General features: G+C 43.6%; 1 protein-coding gene across 2 annotated transcripts in view; it reads left to right on the plus strand.

Moving 5' to 3' along the window:
* The window catches only part of WDFY3 (WD repeat and FYVE domain containing 3), a 194717-nt gene that overhangs the window by 30234 nt on the left and 151810 nt on the right, over nt 1–12673 (plus strand). For both annotated transcript variants that reach the window (XM_068941507.1, XM_068941508.1), the window contains exon 2: nt 7710–7804. The gene's annotated coding sequence lies outside the window, so the exon portion shown is untranslated. The remainder of the gene's footprint in view (nt 1–7709; nt 7805–12673) is intronic.

Consider the following 12673-nt stretch of genomic DNA (forward strand, 5'->3'; position numbering starts at 1 on the left):
GTTGTGTTCTGTTTAGTGTTGAAGATGGACGGAGTAATGTTTAGCAAGAAATTTTTAAGCAGTCTGTGCTAGCAAATGCCAGTAAACTTGTATGTGTTTTTTGCTGTTTTCTGCTATGAACCTCTAGGCTTGATCTATTAGAAGGTGGACTGTGTGCCTTAATGCATTTCCTTCTTCAACTTTCTTCAGCACAGGGAGGTAGGTTAGGCGGAGTTTTCATTTGCAAGTATATGTTTGGCAAGAATACCAAAAGTTGGATTTAAAAATAAACAAACAAACAAAAACCCTAGCAATAAGCAATAGCTGTGAGGAAAAGAAAGTACCCAGGTTGCTGGGGTTGTGACCTTTTCTGAAGGAAGCAGGAAAGGCAGCTTCATTTGTCACTGTGTTCAGCTTTGCAGGGGTAGAGCTTGGTTTGGCAGAAGCAAGGAATAAGAAACAGTAAAGAAGGCAGGCTTTGGGGGAAGCCAGAAATTGAAGTGCTCTGTGTTATTCTGCAAATGCAGCTGACCTTTCTGCTGACTTTTGAGGCCTGCTCTTTGTCAGAGAGAAACATCGGATATTTTCAACCTGATCCTAGTATCAAAATAGGAATAGCTAGAGGCACGTAGAGGAAGTGTTGCCCATATGTCATAATCCTTCTCTCGAATTCTCTGTACAGCGGAAGGATATAGTTTCATATTTCAGTAAGAATTCGGATATCAACTGCTGCTGGCAGCGTATGTTTCTGAACTCTCCCCTTGCCTGGCTGAAGATGTGCTTTACATCCAGGCCTCTTATAGAGCATCTGGAAGTGTTACCGGTGATCTAGAAAATGAGTGCTAACCACATATTTTTCCACTAGAATAAGTGGAAGCTGGATTCACGTCGCACGCGTTCACGATCGCTTTGATTCCTTCTAGTTAGGAACAGGATTTTACCTCTAGCGGACATTGATTGAGTACTGGCACTCAATTACCGTATTTCATTCCTAAATGACTTGATTCAGGCCTTAACGTCTATGCCTCGTTCGGTTCTTACTGATTTGTGTTTTATGTAGCGTCCTGCTCTGTTTCTCTCTGGCGTAACACGTAGGTGAGTTTTCCAAACTTTGTAGAACGTGGGAACGGAGGAGGTGGCAGAACGGCTGTTTGACTCTGGGTAGGCTTCCGCTGAAGGCTTGTGAGGCGTAGGACAGAAGAAGCGCGATGCTTCTCTAGGGCGTTGGTTTGGTGTGTTCCAGTGGCACCACTGTGGGGTGTGTAGACTTAAAAGCCGTTTGTCCTCAGAGAAACTCTTGAAAAATGTCTTACATGAAGGGAATGCAGGAAGCTGGCAGTCTGCATAGTATTTGCGTTTCTGATTTCAGAAACGTGAACCAAAATGGAGATTTTTATGGTGTTATTTTCTCAGTTTGCTTCTTTCCAGAAGCCAAGAGGTTCATGATTGTTGCGACTCGTTACCCAGCGCTTGTGGAGTATCTCGTGAGGGAAGCAAACAAAATGTGTTTGATTGGTGAAACGCCAGAAGTTGTGCCTAGATGTACTGCGATATTTAGTCTAAATAAAAACAGAGACATAAACAAAAATCCTGGTGGTCCAGGGGAGGGGGGGGCGGTATCAGAGTGCAAACATAGCGTTTTGTGTTACAACCTGCAACTGAAATGAGCAAACACAAATAAGTAATGGCAGCTAATAGAAATCATCCAAATCAGAAGTGGCTTCCATTTCTTCAGAAATCGGTTAAAACATATCACCGTCAGTTGTGAGGAAGAATGCTTTGACAAGCAGTAGTATAAGTTCTGTTGACTATAGCTTTTACCTTAACAAAGAATAGGATGTTTGTAGCAAAAAGTGTGCATTTCTTTTAAAATACATGCTGAGCCAACATATTGTATAATTTTAAAAAATGTGCTTTTGTTCATCTGCTGGAGAAATGTTTTCAGTGGGGGAAGTAATCCAGTGTAATTGTTCAAACTACAGAAATAAATTCTTCAAGGACCTTTTGCAGATGGGGCTCTTCTGAAACAGTCTTGTTAAACTTTGGGTAACTTCTGTCAAGTGTCAGTTACGCTTTTATCGGTTATGCTCAAGCTGTCCAGCCTAATACTCTGTTTTGAGCAGATAGTTGAAAATGGCATATTCTAACTCTTTGAACCAGGGGAAGCCCTCCTGCGCAGCAGGGCACTGTATAGGAGACTTTTACTGGGGGGTTGTTTTTAGTGACTGAAACTTTTTTTTCTGAATGCGACTTGATTTCTGGAAAACGATAGATGTGGAAGTCACTGAAGTTCAGTGGTGGGTCACGAAGAGGGATGTAATATGCTTTGAAAGTTGTGCTGGCATCTGCTGAACCGCATGCATGCCTGTACACAGGTGCAGATGTATTCCGGTGAATGAAAAATCATTAAGCTGTTTCTTTTGCACAGCAAGGGGAAATAGGGCAACTTTTAAAAATATTTGTTACTTGTCATTTGCTTTTTTGAGAGGTAATTGCTGCTTTATGTGCTTTTGAAAGGATTAGGAGAAGAGGGGTAATACGGAGTGGGTGGTGAGGTTCTTCCCTCTCCTCCTCTTCCGTGCTGGGTAGTCCAGGGGCTGCAAATGAGAAGGACCCAGAAAGCCTAGGCGCCATGTGTGTGCGCTCACCAAATGCCTAGAAAGGTGCATTCTGCCTCAATATGAGTTTATATTCCTTATCTGCACCGTTTCAGTGGGCAGTCATGTGGGGAGTCGCTGGCGCAGCTGTCTGCGGTCGGGAGGGCCCTTGTCGTCGTGGAGGGTCAGGAGCGTCGCTCGGTTTGAGGGATTGATGGGGTCTGTTTTCTGAATGCGTTAAAAATCTTCTAAGAAACATAAACTCGCGTCTTGATTTGTTTCACAAACGCGGATCCCCTCCTCAGAAACAAAGAGGAAGGGCTTTGTTTTCAGCGTCTGACATGCCAGTGTATTTCCCAGAGGTGTTTCTCCTTTACAAGGGAAACTCGATTAAGGGGGAGGGAACCGAGTTCTGCCGCAGGCTCGCGACTGTTTGGCCAGAAAGGGTTCTCGTTTCCTCAGAGTTTGCAACATGGTTTTAGTGTGGGTCGCTTAGCTGGAAGACTTACGCGAGCTGCTGTTTCTCCTTTCCATGTCATGGGATGGTTCTGACCCTGGCACGTTTGACTGGGGGATAGGAAAAGACTGACGCGGCTTGAATTGTGTTAAGTGCATTCAAACTTTTGTTACTAGTGGGGTCAAAAATGAGCTATTATGCTACTTTAGTCGTATTTCTTTTGAGGACTTTAGCCTTTTTTGGATACTCAAGGTTGAAAACTTTCAGAGCCACCTTGTTCGTCTCGTTTTCCTGTTGTTGTCCTATAAATGGGGCGTGCCGCTGGCTTTGCAGCCACTTTTAGTAGTTCTGCTGATGACAGCAGAGAGGGAATTTGAGCTTGAGCAATATTATAAATTGGCTTATGTAATTAAAGTAGAAGCGGTTTATTTTTGGCACAAAGGCAGGCATTTAGTTCTTGTTATCTGTATTTAATTTCTCCGCATCCCTCCCCCCACCCCCAAAAGCTTGACGTGTTCATTTGTGAAATTGGAACGGTCCTAGAACATCGTAAGGATGTTTTGAGAACGCAAGTAGGGGCAACCCATGTTGAGAAGATATTTCTGATGATGTATTTCCCAAGCCGTTGCAACCCTAGTGAACTTGTAATATAGAAGTAGGATAAATGTAAGGGAATCAACAATTTAAGGAGGCAGGATGTCCCAAATGTGCGGTGGGAAGTAGAGATAAGCTAGATGGTTTAGGTTCTAAAATAAAAAGATTAAAGTATGGTTCCTTAGTGCCCTTGCAAGGTTCTTTCTTCTCGCATCTCCTAGTTAACGTTATTCCGTTAGACCAAGTAAATAATGAATGTGAAAGGGCTTACAGGTTGTCTTCAAGGTTTCACTTTCTAACACTGCATTTCAAAGTTTTAGCTGGAAAGATGGTGATATGATACTACCCTCTAATTTCTGCTCAAAGAATTTTGTGGGTTTTGAGTGCTTGTAGTATAGCTGGTCATTGTTGAGCCTTGCAAATATAGCAAGTGTTAATTAAGTTTTGCTTAATCTCAGCCTAATCTAATCTCGAGCACACGTATGAGGCTTCCATTGTCTGTATTTATAACCAAGACAATGGTGTTGATGTAATAATAAAGTCCATGTTAGAGTGAAATGCAGTAGTTACAGGCAGCGGAAACTACACTTTAAAATTTGTGTTGAGGCTCACTGCCAAGCTAGTCCCAATAACTGTTCCTATGACAAAAGAATCACTTGTGTATCCTCCTAGCTCAAATATTTACTTCTGTAGAGGTAGCAATAAAAGTACTCGTCCTACTCCCTGCATTTCTCAATTTCAGAGTCCAATTTCCACAACTTGACACTCTGTGCACACGCATAATATTTGGTGCAGGCTGTTGACTCTGTTTTCCACACAAACGGTTGCATGCATTCTTACGATGTCTTGAATGTGCTAGTTTTGATCATATGACATCAGTCTTGTTCAAACAGGAGCTGATGAGGCGGGACAGTGATCTGCTGGCTGCTTTTCTTTGGTGTGGCCGTACAGCCTTCCTAGTTTCAGTCTTCACAGGAAGATAAGTTACACAGTGGGGATATAAGTAAGGGAAAGGCAAAAGAGCGGTGTGAGCAGAGATATGCAGAGGCAGATAAACTGAAAGCTTTGGATAGCATGAGAGGTTAAGAAGAGCTTTGAAGATACCGGGGCTTGGTAGGAATTTCTTCGGGGAAGTCCACACATCTTTTGGAAACCTGACATAAAAGGAGAGTCCCTGGAGTCCCTGCATGGACCGGGCCTCGAAATGATGTTTTTGTCTCCATTATCATTTTAGATGGCAGCCTTCCCTGTGAAGGGGAGTGTGTGGCAAGGGAATAAGGGAGGGTACTGTGCTCTGCCTGTGCTCTGTCATGGTTGAATAACGCACGCTTCAAATTCCCAGGAATCCATACAGTGACTCCGGATTTATCATATCCTGTGGAGTTTTCTCAGAAAGCCATTACCTTGTTAGCCTATCAAGTTGGTGATTTCCCCTGCACCGCTGCTCAGACTTTGTTTCTAGTTTTTCTGAGCGTTGTCTTACCTCTGTCTTATTTGGGACTTGTGTCATGTAGTATATGGCATCTTCCCTTCCTTCTGGGAGGTCAAATTAGGAATTCAAAATGAATGTATCGGAACCAAGGAGAATGAAGTTTGTCATTTGAGTCATGTGCAAGGTCTCTCCACAGCTGAAGGATTTCCAGGCAGTCTGTCTGGCAGTAAGGTAGATCAAGGAGACATCCGGTGGTTGCTGCACAAGAGGTCGGGTTTGAAGCTGTGTCTTCAGCTCTTAGCAGCTCTTAGGAGATGCTGTATGTGGTGGACTGGAGGCCTCAAGCCAAGGGTAGTCTCTGGTTTATGGCCTTTGGTTGTAGGACTACATCAATGGGCCAGAGAGAAGGTGCCTTGCACAGAGCTCCTTGCAAGTGCAGGGAGGCAGTAACAGTTTTGGGGGGGGGGAGGGGGAGAGTTATCAGTACCCTCTAGAGAATCAGGTGTGACGCATCTCCTCTTTTCCATATGTAAACTGTGAACTGATGGGAACTGGAAGGAGTTTTGTGACCTCCCTGTGCTGCCTCCGACAGCATGAAGCGTCAGCAGCATGCTGACATGCACAACGATGACCGGAGAGCACGGGGAGGAAAGGCAGGTGGAAGCAATGCTTTATTTAAGGCCTCACAAAGGCACAGCTGAAAGGTGGTCGTGTTCAACGAGGCAAGGTGATTTTGTGGAAATGGCGCCGCATTGCAGCGTGGGCTTGCTTGCAAGTAGCCTGGCGTGAACCCACACTTCTGCGCTGGCGCGGAAGAGGTCGTAGGCTCACACGGAAGTTGTGGACGCTCTAACACGCCTAAGACTGACTTCTGAGATATCTGTTGGTCTTAAGAAAGAGGAATTTACAGCAGAGTTGAAAGGATGGCGTCTGCTTCGTGTCTTGACTCCCTGGTGTTTCAGAGGCTTGAGCACTGCTGAAACGGGTGGTTTGGAAGGCCACGAGGTGCTCCTTGGGTGAGCTGCGTCCTGTTTCAGCAGCGTGGAGAGATTTCATGTGGGTTACAGCTCATAGCAGAAAATACCTCTGTCAAGCTAGAGGCGGGTCATTGAAGCTCTTCTCACAAAGAAATAGCTAGAAGTAAATGCGACGAGGCCTGTGGGTAGGAGGTGTAGCTGAGCTGAAGTAGAAAAGGCGCTACGGATAGCGTTCGCTGGGTGGGCGCAGGAAGCGCGTGAATGGATCCCTCTGGGAATCGAGCTCGTTAGCTCATGTACTCCTGTATTCCTGCTGGTCGGCTGGGTGTCTGTATTTTTTTTCTAGTTTGCTCAAATGCTTGATGTATCGGCCTTTCTAATTTCCTAGATTAAGCTAGGAGTGTCCTTTCCAAAAGCAGGGTTTACTCGACGAGCAAGGGCTCCGAGTCTTTCTCTGAAATAAACATAATATACAGTTGAAACCTCCCAGGAGCGAGTCCCGAATGGTGCTGTTTGTCAGCTGACTTCCCCTCCCTAGCCTAGGAGTAGCGGAGGGTTTTATGCTCGTGGAGGATGACGTGAGAAGAGAATATCCTTGTTTAGCTATTAATATTGAAGTCTTGCCAGCAAGTTACTTCAGTTCTCAGTGCATGCAGCAAGATTATAACAAAATGTGTTATACGTATTAACTATTGCAACATCTCTCTGAGCAGATTGTTATATTTAAGCTGTCTTTCTCAGAAAGCCTTTTGAAATAGTATAATGCTGTGATTCCTTTTTTTTTTTTTTCCCCGCCTTGGTCCCGTGCGGATTTTTTTACCTAAAATGTTCCCTGCTCCTTTTACTGCATAAAGCAATAATAAACCAAACGCGAACGGCAGTAGAAGATATTCTCAGTTGGTTTAGGATATGTCTGTACTGCATAATGCACCGTATTGTAGGAACACCTGAACCGGTGCTGAACGAGACAGGTTGGGAATCGGAGGTAAAACAGCAGTCTGCTCTTGCCTGGCTAATTAAGCAAGGCGCAGCACTTGCACTAAGGTACCCAGCCCGTTGCCAGGTGCAACAGCACATAGTGCTGCGTTTGCTGGCTAGGGCTGCCGGCTGCCTTGGAGTTAGCTTGAGATCTCGGTCATGGTCACGCTACTGAGCTGCGCGGAGACGAGCTCCGACTTGGTTTGTGTGTATTCACTCGTAAAACCGAAGGAGACCTGATGCGCCTTGTCTAGCTCTGAAAAACGTGGTGGGAAGATTAGGTGCTTTCAGTAGTGTCACAGTGGCTCAGGTGAGATTGGATTAGCCCAGCTTAGTTCCTGTTCCCCTCCTATAACAGTGAGAAATCACTTTCTTTCTCACGGGCGTGCTCTTGCCGATGGCAGGCTGTCGGTGCAGTAATTCCTGGGCTTGCACTTCACAGTAGCTCTCTGAGCAGTTTGTGTGCTTACAGCGAGTTCCATTGAGTTGATGAGGTGATGTTGGCTTAAGCTTAGCGATTGGTGTCCGTTTCTAGTTTGTTAGAGCTCCTTTTCCAGGAGCTGCTTACAGGATTTCTTAGGTTTGTGAAAACCCAGTTGCCCTAAGAAAAACCGCTCTTCTGTTTCAAAACGGCAAAGCTCTATGATTTTATTGTCGCATGTGTATTCTAACTTTTTTCGTTTTACGTTATCTAGTGGAAGAACGGCGCTGGTCTTGAAGAGCGCCCTCGGAAAGGAATGGGCCCTGCTCTCCTGAAGCTGTTTGTCCTGATCCTGGGAATGCTGTAGAGGTTAGTGACTGCGATGCTGAAGAGCTTTTGCAAAAATTGCCTTTTGATTTGTAATTGCTGCACTGTTCAATTGATTCTATTTGAAGCTGTTCATAGGTCTGTCGTGGAAACAGGGTTAATACAGGCATAGTTTGAACACTTGATTTAAAATTGCTCTACCCAAGCAACATTAAGGTTCCAGTTTATTTGTGCAGATGCTGTAGAAATACATACCTGGGCAATCACAAAAATTAGAGTGCAGTGTGATACCTGCTCCAAGTCAGGCTGAGTTAGAATTGGAAGTTTTAATTGATAGGGTTAAAAAAAAATGCATTTTTTTTTTTCAACTTTTTAAGCCTCTCAGCTTTGCTTCGAGAGGATGCTGCTCCTGCTCTTCAGTGCACAGGCTGGGAAAGGTCCATTCTGTATTAACCTGAAGACTGTTACCTCTATCTTTGTCTTGAGTGACTTGATTTTGATGTTGCATTCTAGTTTTTTGAGGTTAAGTATGATAACCGAGCACAGCGGGTTGCTCGCTGTGAGCATTTTTCTTAATTGCTGTATGCTCATGCTACAGATGTGATGGCCTTCCTCTTAACTAGTCGAAAAAGCTCATGTAAATATCAAATTCAGTAATGTTTTATTTTGTTTATGCAAAATGAATATACCAAGTAATATGAATATGGGGGGGGGGGGAGAGAGAAAAAAGGAAAGAAAAGAGGTAGGTAGATTTAAGTACTTCTAGACAAAGAAGTGAATTTCCACAAGAACAGCTGAGTTAGTCAATTAAACCCTTTTGGTTACCTCAGAGGATCTGTAATGTTTATTAGCTTACTCTGCAGGCACAGATGTTGCAGTATGGTGTGGCTACTATACAGTAATATCCAAGCTTCACTAGCACACTATTTACCATATAGACCCTTTTAGAGCAAAAAGAAAAAAAACAACCACTATTCCTTTTGGTTTTGTGCTACAATATGTGAGGGACGCAAAGTGCAAAGGTGACCTAGTGGAAAAAGACCCATTAGTCCAAGGAAATGCCAGTTGGCATAGCTCCTTTCAGGCACGTGCAACTTAACAGCTGTTCTTGAAAGAGGTTTCCTTTCTTACAGGCAAGCTTTAAGCTTTAAATATTCGTATGTTCTAGCCTTCTTTATCTTGTTTGGTATAAAAATGAAAGTCTTCAAATTTGAAGATGTGCATCGCTTGCTATTTGCAAATACATAAATAAATTATTCCATGTGAAATCTTGCATTCCAAAGTAGAAGATAGGTCCTTTCTTTCTAGCTCTTTTCTGCTCCTTTAGTGATTTGGTCTACAGTGTTTTATGTATTTAAAAAAAAAAAAAAGTATCTGTCCACAAGCGAAGGTGAAAGTGTAAGATGCTGTTTTCCCTTATGTCAGAAAAATACCCTGCTCCCTGAATCCTTTTGTGTTTAGATTAATTTTTATGTGCTCTACATTATGGAGAATAAAAAAAGCCATTGAAGGCTGATCTCGGCTCCCATTAATCTCCTCCTTGACTTGGTACGAGCGGTTAGTTTCAAGCACGTGCAGGTTGTTTTGCGGATCTGCGCAGGCTGCCTGGTTAGCATCGTTCGAGAACCTGCTGTTCTGATACTCGTGTAGGAAGCACTCCGTCGGCGCTGTGCACGTCCTGTTCCTCCAGTTACGAGGACGTTCAAGAACTGGCAGAGCTTATTAGCTTAGGCTGAGCATTGCTGTGGATGTGACTATGCCCCTGTGAGACCTGAGCCTGCTCCGTTTGACTCGCTCTGGCCTTACTCTGGCTCAAGTTAGGTTTCTTTCCACCTGTGGCATGAGTTAGCTGAGGCTACGCAGAGAATAGTAAAAATCACGATTCAGTTTGTAAACACGTTGAAGATAATGAGATAATGGAAAACAGCCAACCAACACGAATTTGTCAGGGAGAAGTTGTGTCAAGCTGATTTAGTTTGTGAGGTTTCAAAGGATGTTCTTTTAGATGTAATACACGCAGTGAATTTTTTTGTAGTGTGATGCTTTCTTAAATCACTGTACTGCAGGAGTGAAGTTGATTGAAAATACTATAGTTGAGCAGTTAACAGGGATTCAGCGTCAACAGGGAGAGCATTTGAAGTAGGCTCCCATACTAGCTTGTGTTGTCTTGATTTGTCAGTAATGGCACCTGTGATTTAGATGATGGAGTAGAGTCTACTTAAGAAAAAATTGCAGATGATGTCAGTCTGGGAGTTGACAGTATGGGCACCACAAAGGATTTATATTAAGGTGCTTGACTTTGTAATTGAGGTGAGCTAGGAGTTTGCACGTTTGGTTGACATGAGTCAGCCGATGTTTATTTGTTAACTGGTAATTTGGTGTACCACAGTAACTGAGTCAGTACCTGTAAACTAAGTATATTTAACTTGGTGAGTTAGATGACCTCTTCCAACTCTACCCTTTATTTGCAGTGTTCTTCTAAATCCTAGTAAAATTACAGAAAGTGCTAAAAACTAATATTAAAGTGGATGTGATTGTTACCTTAACAGTTGTATATATTCTTTTAAGGCCTCAGGAAATCACTGTGATATATGTGATGAGGATTAGCAACACAGTTATGGCTTGGCAGCCTCTCAAAGCCCCAGGATTTGCCTCTCGTGCCGGAGAGGAGCGGCAGGGGCAGGCGCTCCTAGCAGTCCCACCTCCCCGTCTTTCCTTGGATGCCGCAACCACAGATGAGTTAGGCAGCTCACGCCAGGGCTGCCTCTCTCTGTTTGCTCTCTGTAAAGCAGCTGAAGCGGTTTGTCTTTTCTCCTGTAGGAGAGGGCAGGTTGTTCCTGCAGCCCCTCTCCTCCTTTGTTTCTGTGTGCGGAGTCCAAAACCTACACTGCTTCCAGCGCGGCTGTTTGAGGCTCAGGAAAGATGGAAGGGGAAAAAAATGGTGATTGAGGTGTTTACGGTGTGACTTATTCTTTATTACGTGTACGTGAGGAAAAAATAACTTGTATATCCTTGTTGCTTGCTTGCTGTGGGAGTTATCAGGGTTCCCCTCAGCACCTCAAGTCGCTTTTCTTGCAGGGCTTTGCCCTGATGTTCGTTTATTTGCAATAGTTCCTTTCGTCTGTTACAGGGAGAAAAGATAAGAATAGGGAGGAGGAACAATATTCATCAAGAGCTTTTTTTAGAATAAGTTATGAAATGTGAAAACAATTGATATTTGGGATGGTGTTGAAGAAGTATGACATATTGCCTTGTCTTAGCCTGCCTGTGATTGAAAGGGATGTTTGCATGTCCTGCTTCTGCATACACAATACACCTTCCAAAGCAGTTGTGAAGTTACGGCAAAAGATTCGTTTCCTGAATCCCTTAGAGGTGAGCACCACTATTTCACACAAAATCTAGTGTCTAAAACGGAAAGCGTCAGAGTGCTTGATTTTCATGCATCTATATTTAGCATGTAATAGCAACCAAGAAGTCGTGTTTCAGTAGTGAATGGCAGGGCAGATAATTAGGGGCAATTCTTGGGATTCCACAGAAGATCCCATCTCACCCCATCTCTTAAGATGGACCATGAGATGGAAACTTGTGTTTTAGTATGCTAGGAACAGATGTCACGAAGCTACTTCCTGTCACCCTGAAAGATGGCAAAAACAATTCAGAAAAGAGCTCCAGAAGAATAATATAAGTTGTCTTGCCTTAAGGAAACTAGAAGGTAGGGAATTCTTTTGAGTGTTCCTGAATACAGAATGGACAGTGTGTGCATGGACTGAATAAGAGGACAACCTTTCTGCTTTCTGCGAACTGGATAATGTCATACTTATTAGAGAAAATGGGAACTTCATACAAAGTCAAGTAAAGTAATGCATTGTTTGAAAATGTCTAGTGATGCTAAGACAGAGGTTTGGGGAAATCCCAAAACGCATCACTTTAAGAGTAGTCAGAAACGTTCCCATCCTTTTCTTTGTTGCCTGGGAGCCTGGCTAGTAAACCAAACTCACGCTTTTTGGAACGTGAAGAAGTGTCGTTGCCCACTCTGCTAGTCGTAATAAAGGGCACAGACGTACTGACTGCAAACGTGAAGTATTTTTGAAAGTTTTGGCTGACAATTGTTTTTTGCGACAGATGGGCAGGACAGTTATCGCTACGAGAAGCACAGCTGTGAACTTGCAAGGTGATAGATAATTTACATAGCTGCTGCACAACGAGTCCACGTGATGGATGCTGTCCTTTCCAGGTTGCAAGCTATCACTGACTGACTCTTGAAGAGGAGTTTATCGAAAGTGTGCTTAACAGATAAAGACTATACCAGAACTGCTTTAGCCTGTTGTTGATGGATGAGGTGCTTGTTTGCTCTGCTTCTGGTTAAATTTTACATTAGTCACACCCAGGACTGAGACATGACAGATAGGTGCTCATTCTGCGATTTGCCATGACTTTCAGCCACGTTTGTAGTGAAGCTTTTTCAGGGAAATCACAACAGGAAAATGTTGTGTTACACTGCTGTGATCTCCTTGGTGGTAATTTTTGCGGGTGATCGATTAATACCTGAAACTCCCTTTGCTCTGTTCTTGTCTATTGGTAATGCAATAATCTCTCTTGCTCTGCTTTATGGATATGAAACGGTGAGAGGGGGAAAAATGTATCTCTGTTAAAGTTGATCCTAAAGATGCTGCTCTCCAGTTCTGTAATCCCTGCTGCTGTTTTCTTGGTGCACTGGAGTATGGCTCTCGGTCTTTGGTATCCTAGCGAACGTTTTCTAGCAAAACTGCAAATTAAGGTGATAACAGGTACACCTTCAGCAGCAGAGAGCTTGTGCACAGGTTGTGTAATTGTAATAGCAAGGATCCTGTGAATGTTTCATGCCACACCTTGTGTCCCGCATAGAGGGTATTGGAAGAGCAACTGTTAAGA

The sequence above is a fragment of the Struthio camelus genome, chromosome 4 (assembly GCF_040807025.1).
Source record: "Struthio camelus isolate bStrCam1 chromosome 4, bStrCam1.hap1, whole genome shotgun sequence".
Classification (NCBI taxonomy): domain Eukaryota; kingdom Metazoa; phylum Chordata; class Aves; order Struthioniformes; family Struthionidae; genus Struthio; species Struthio camelus.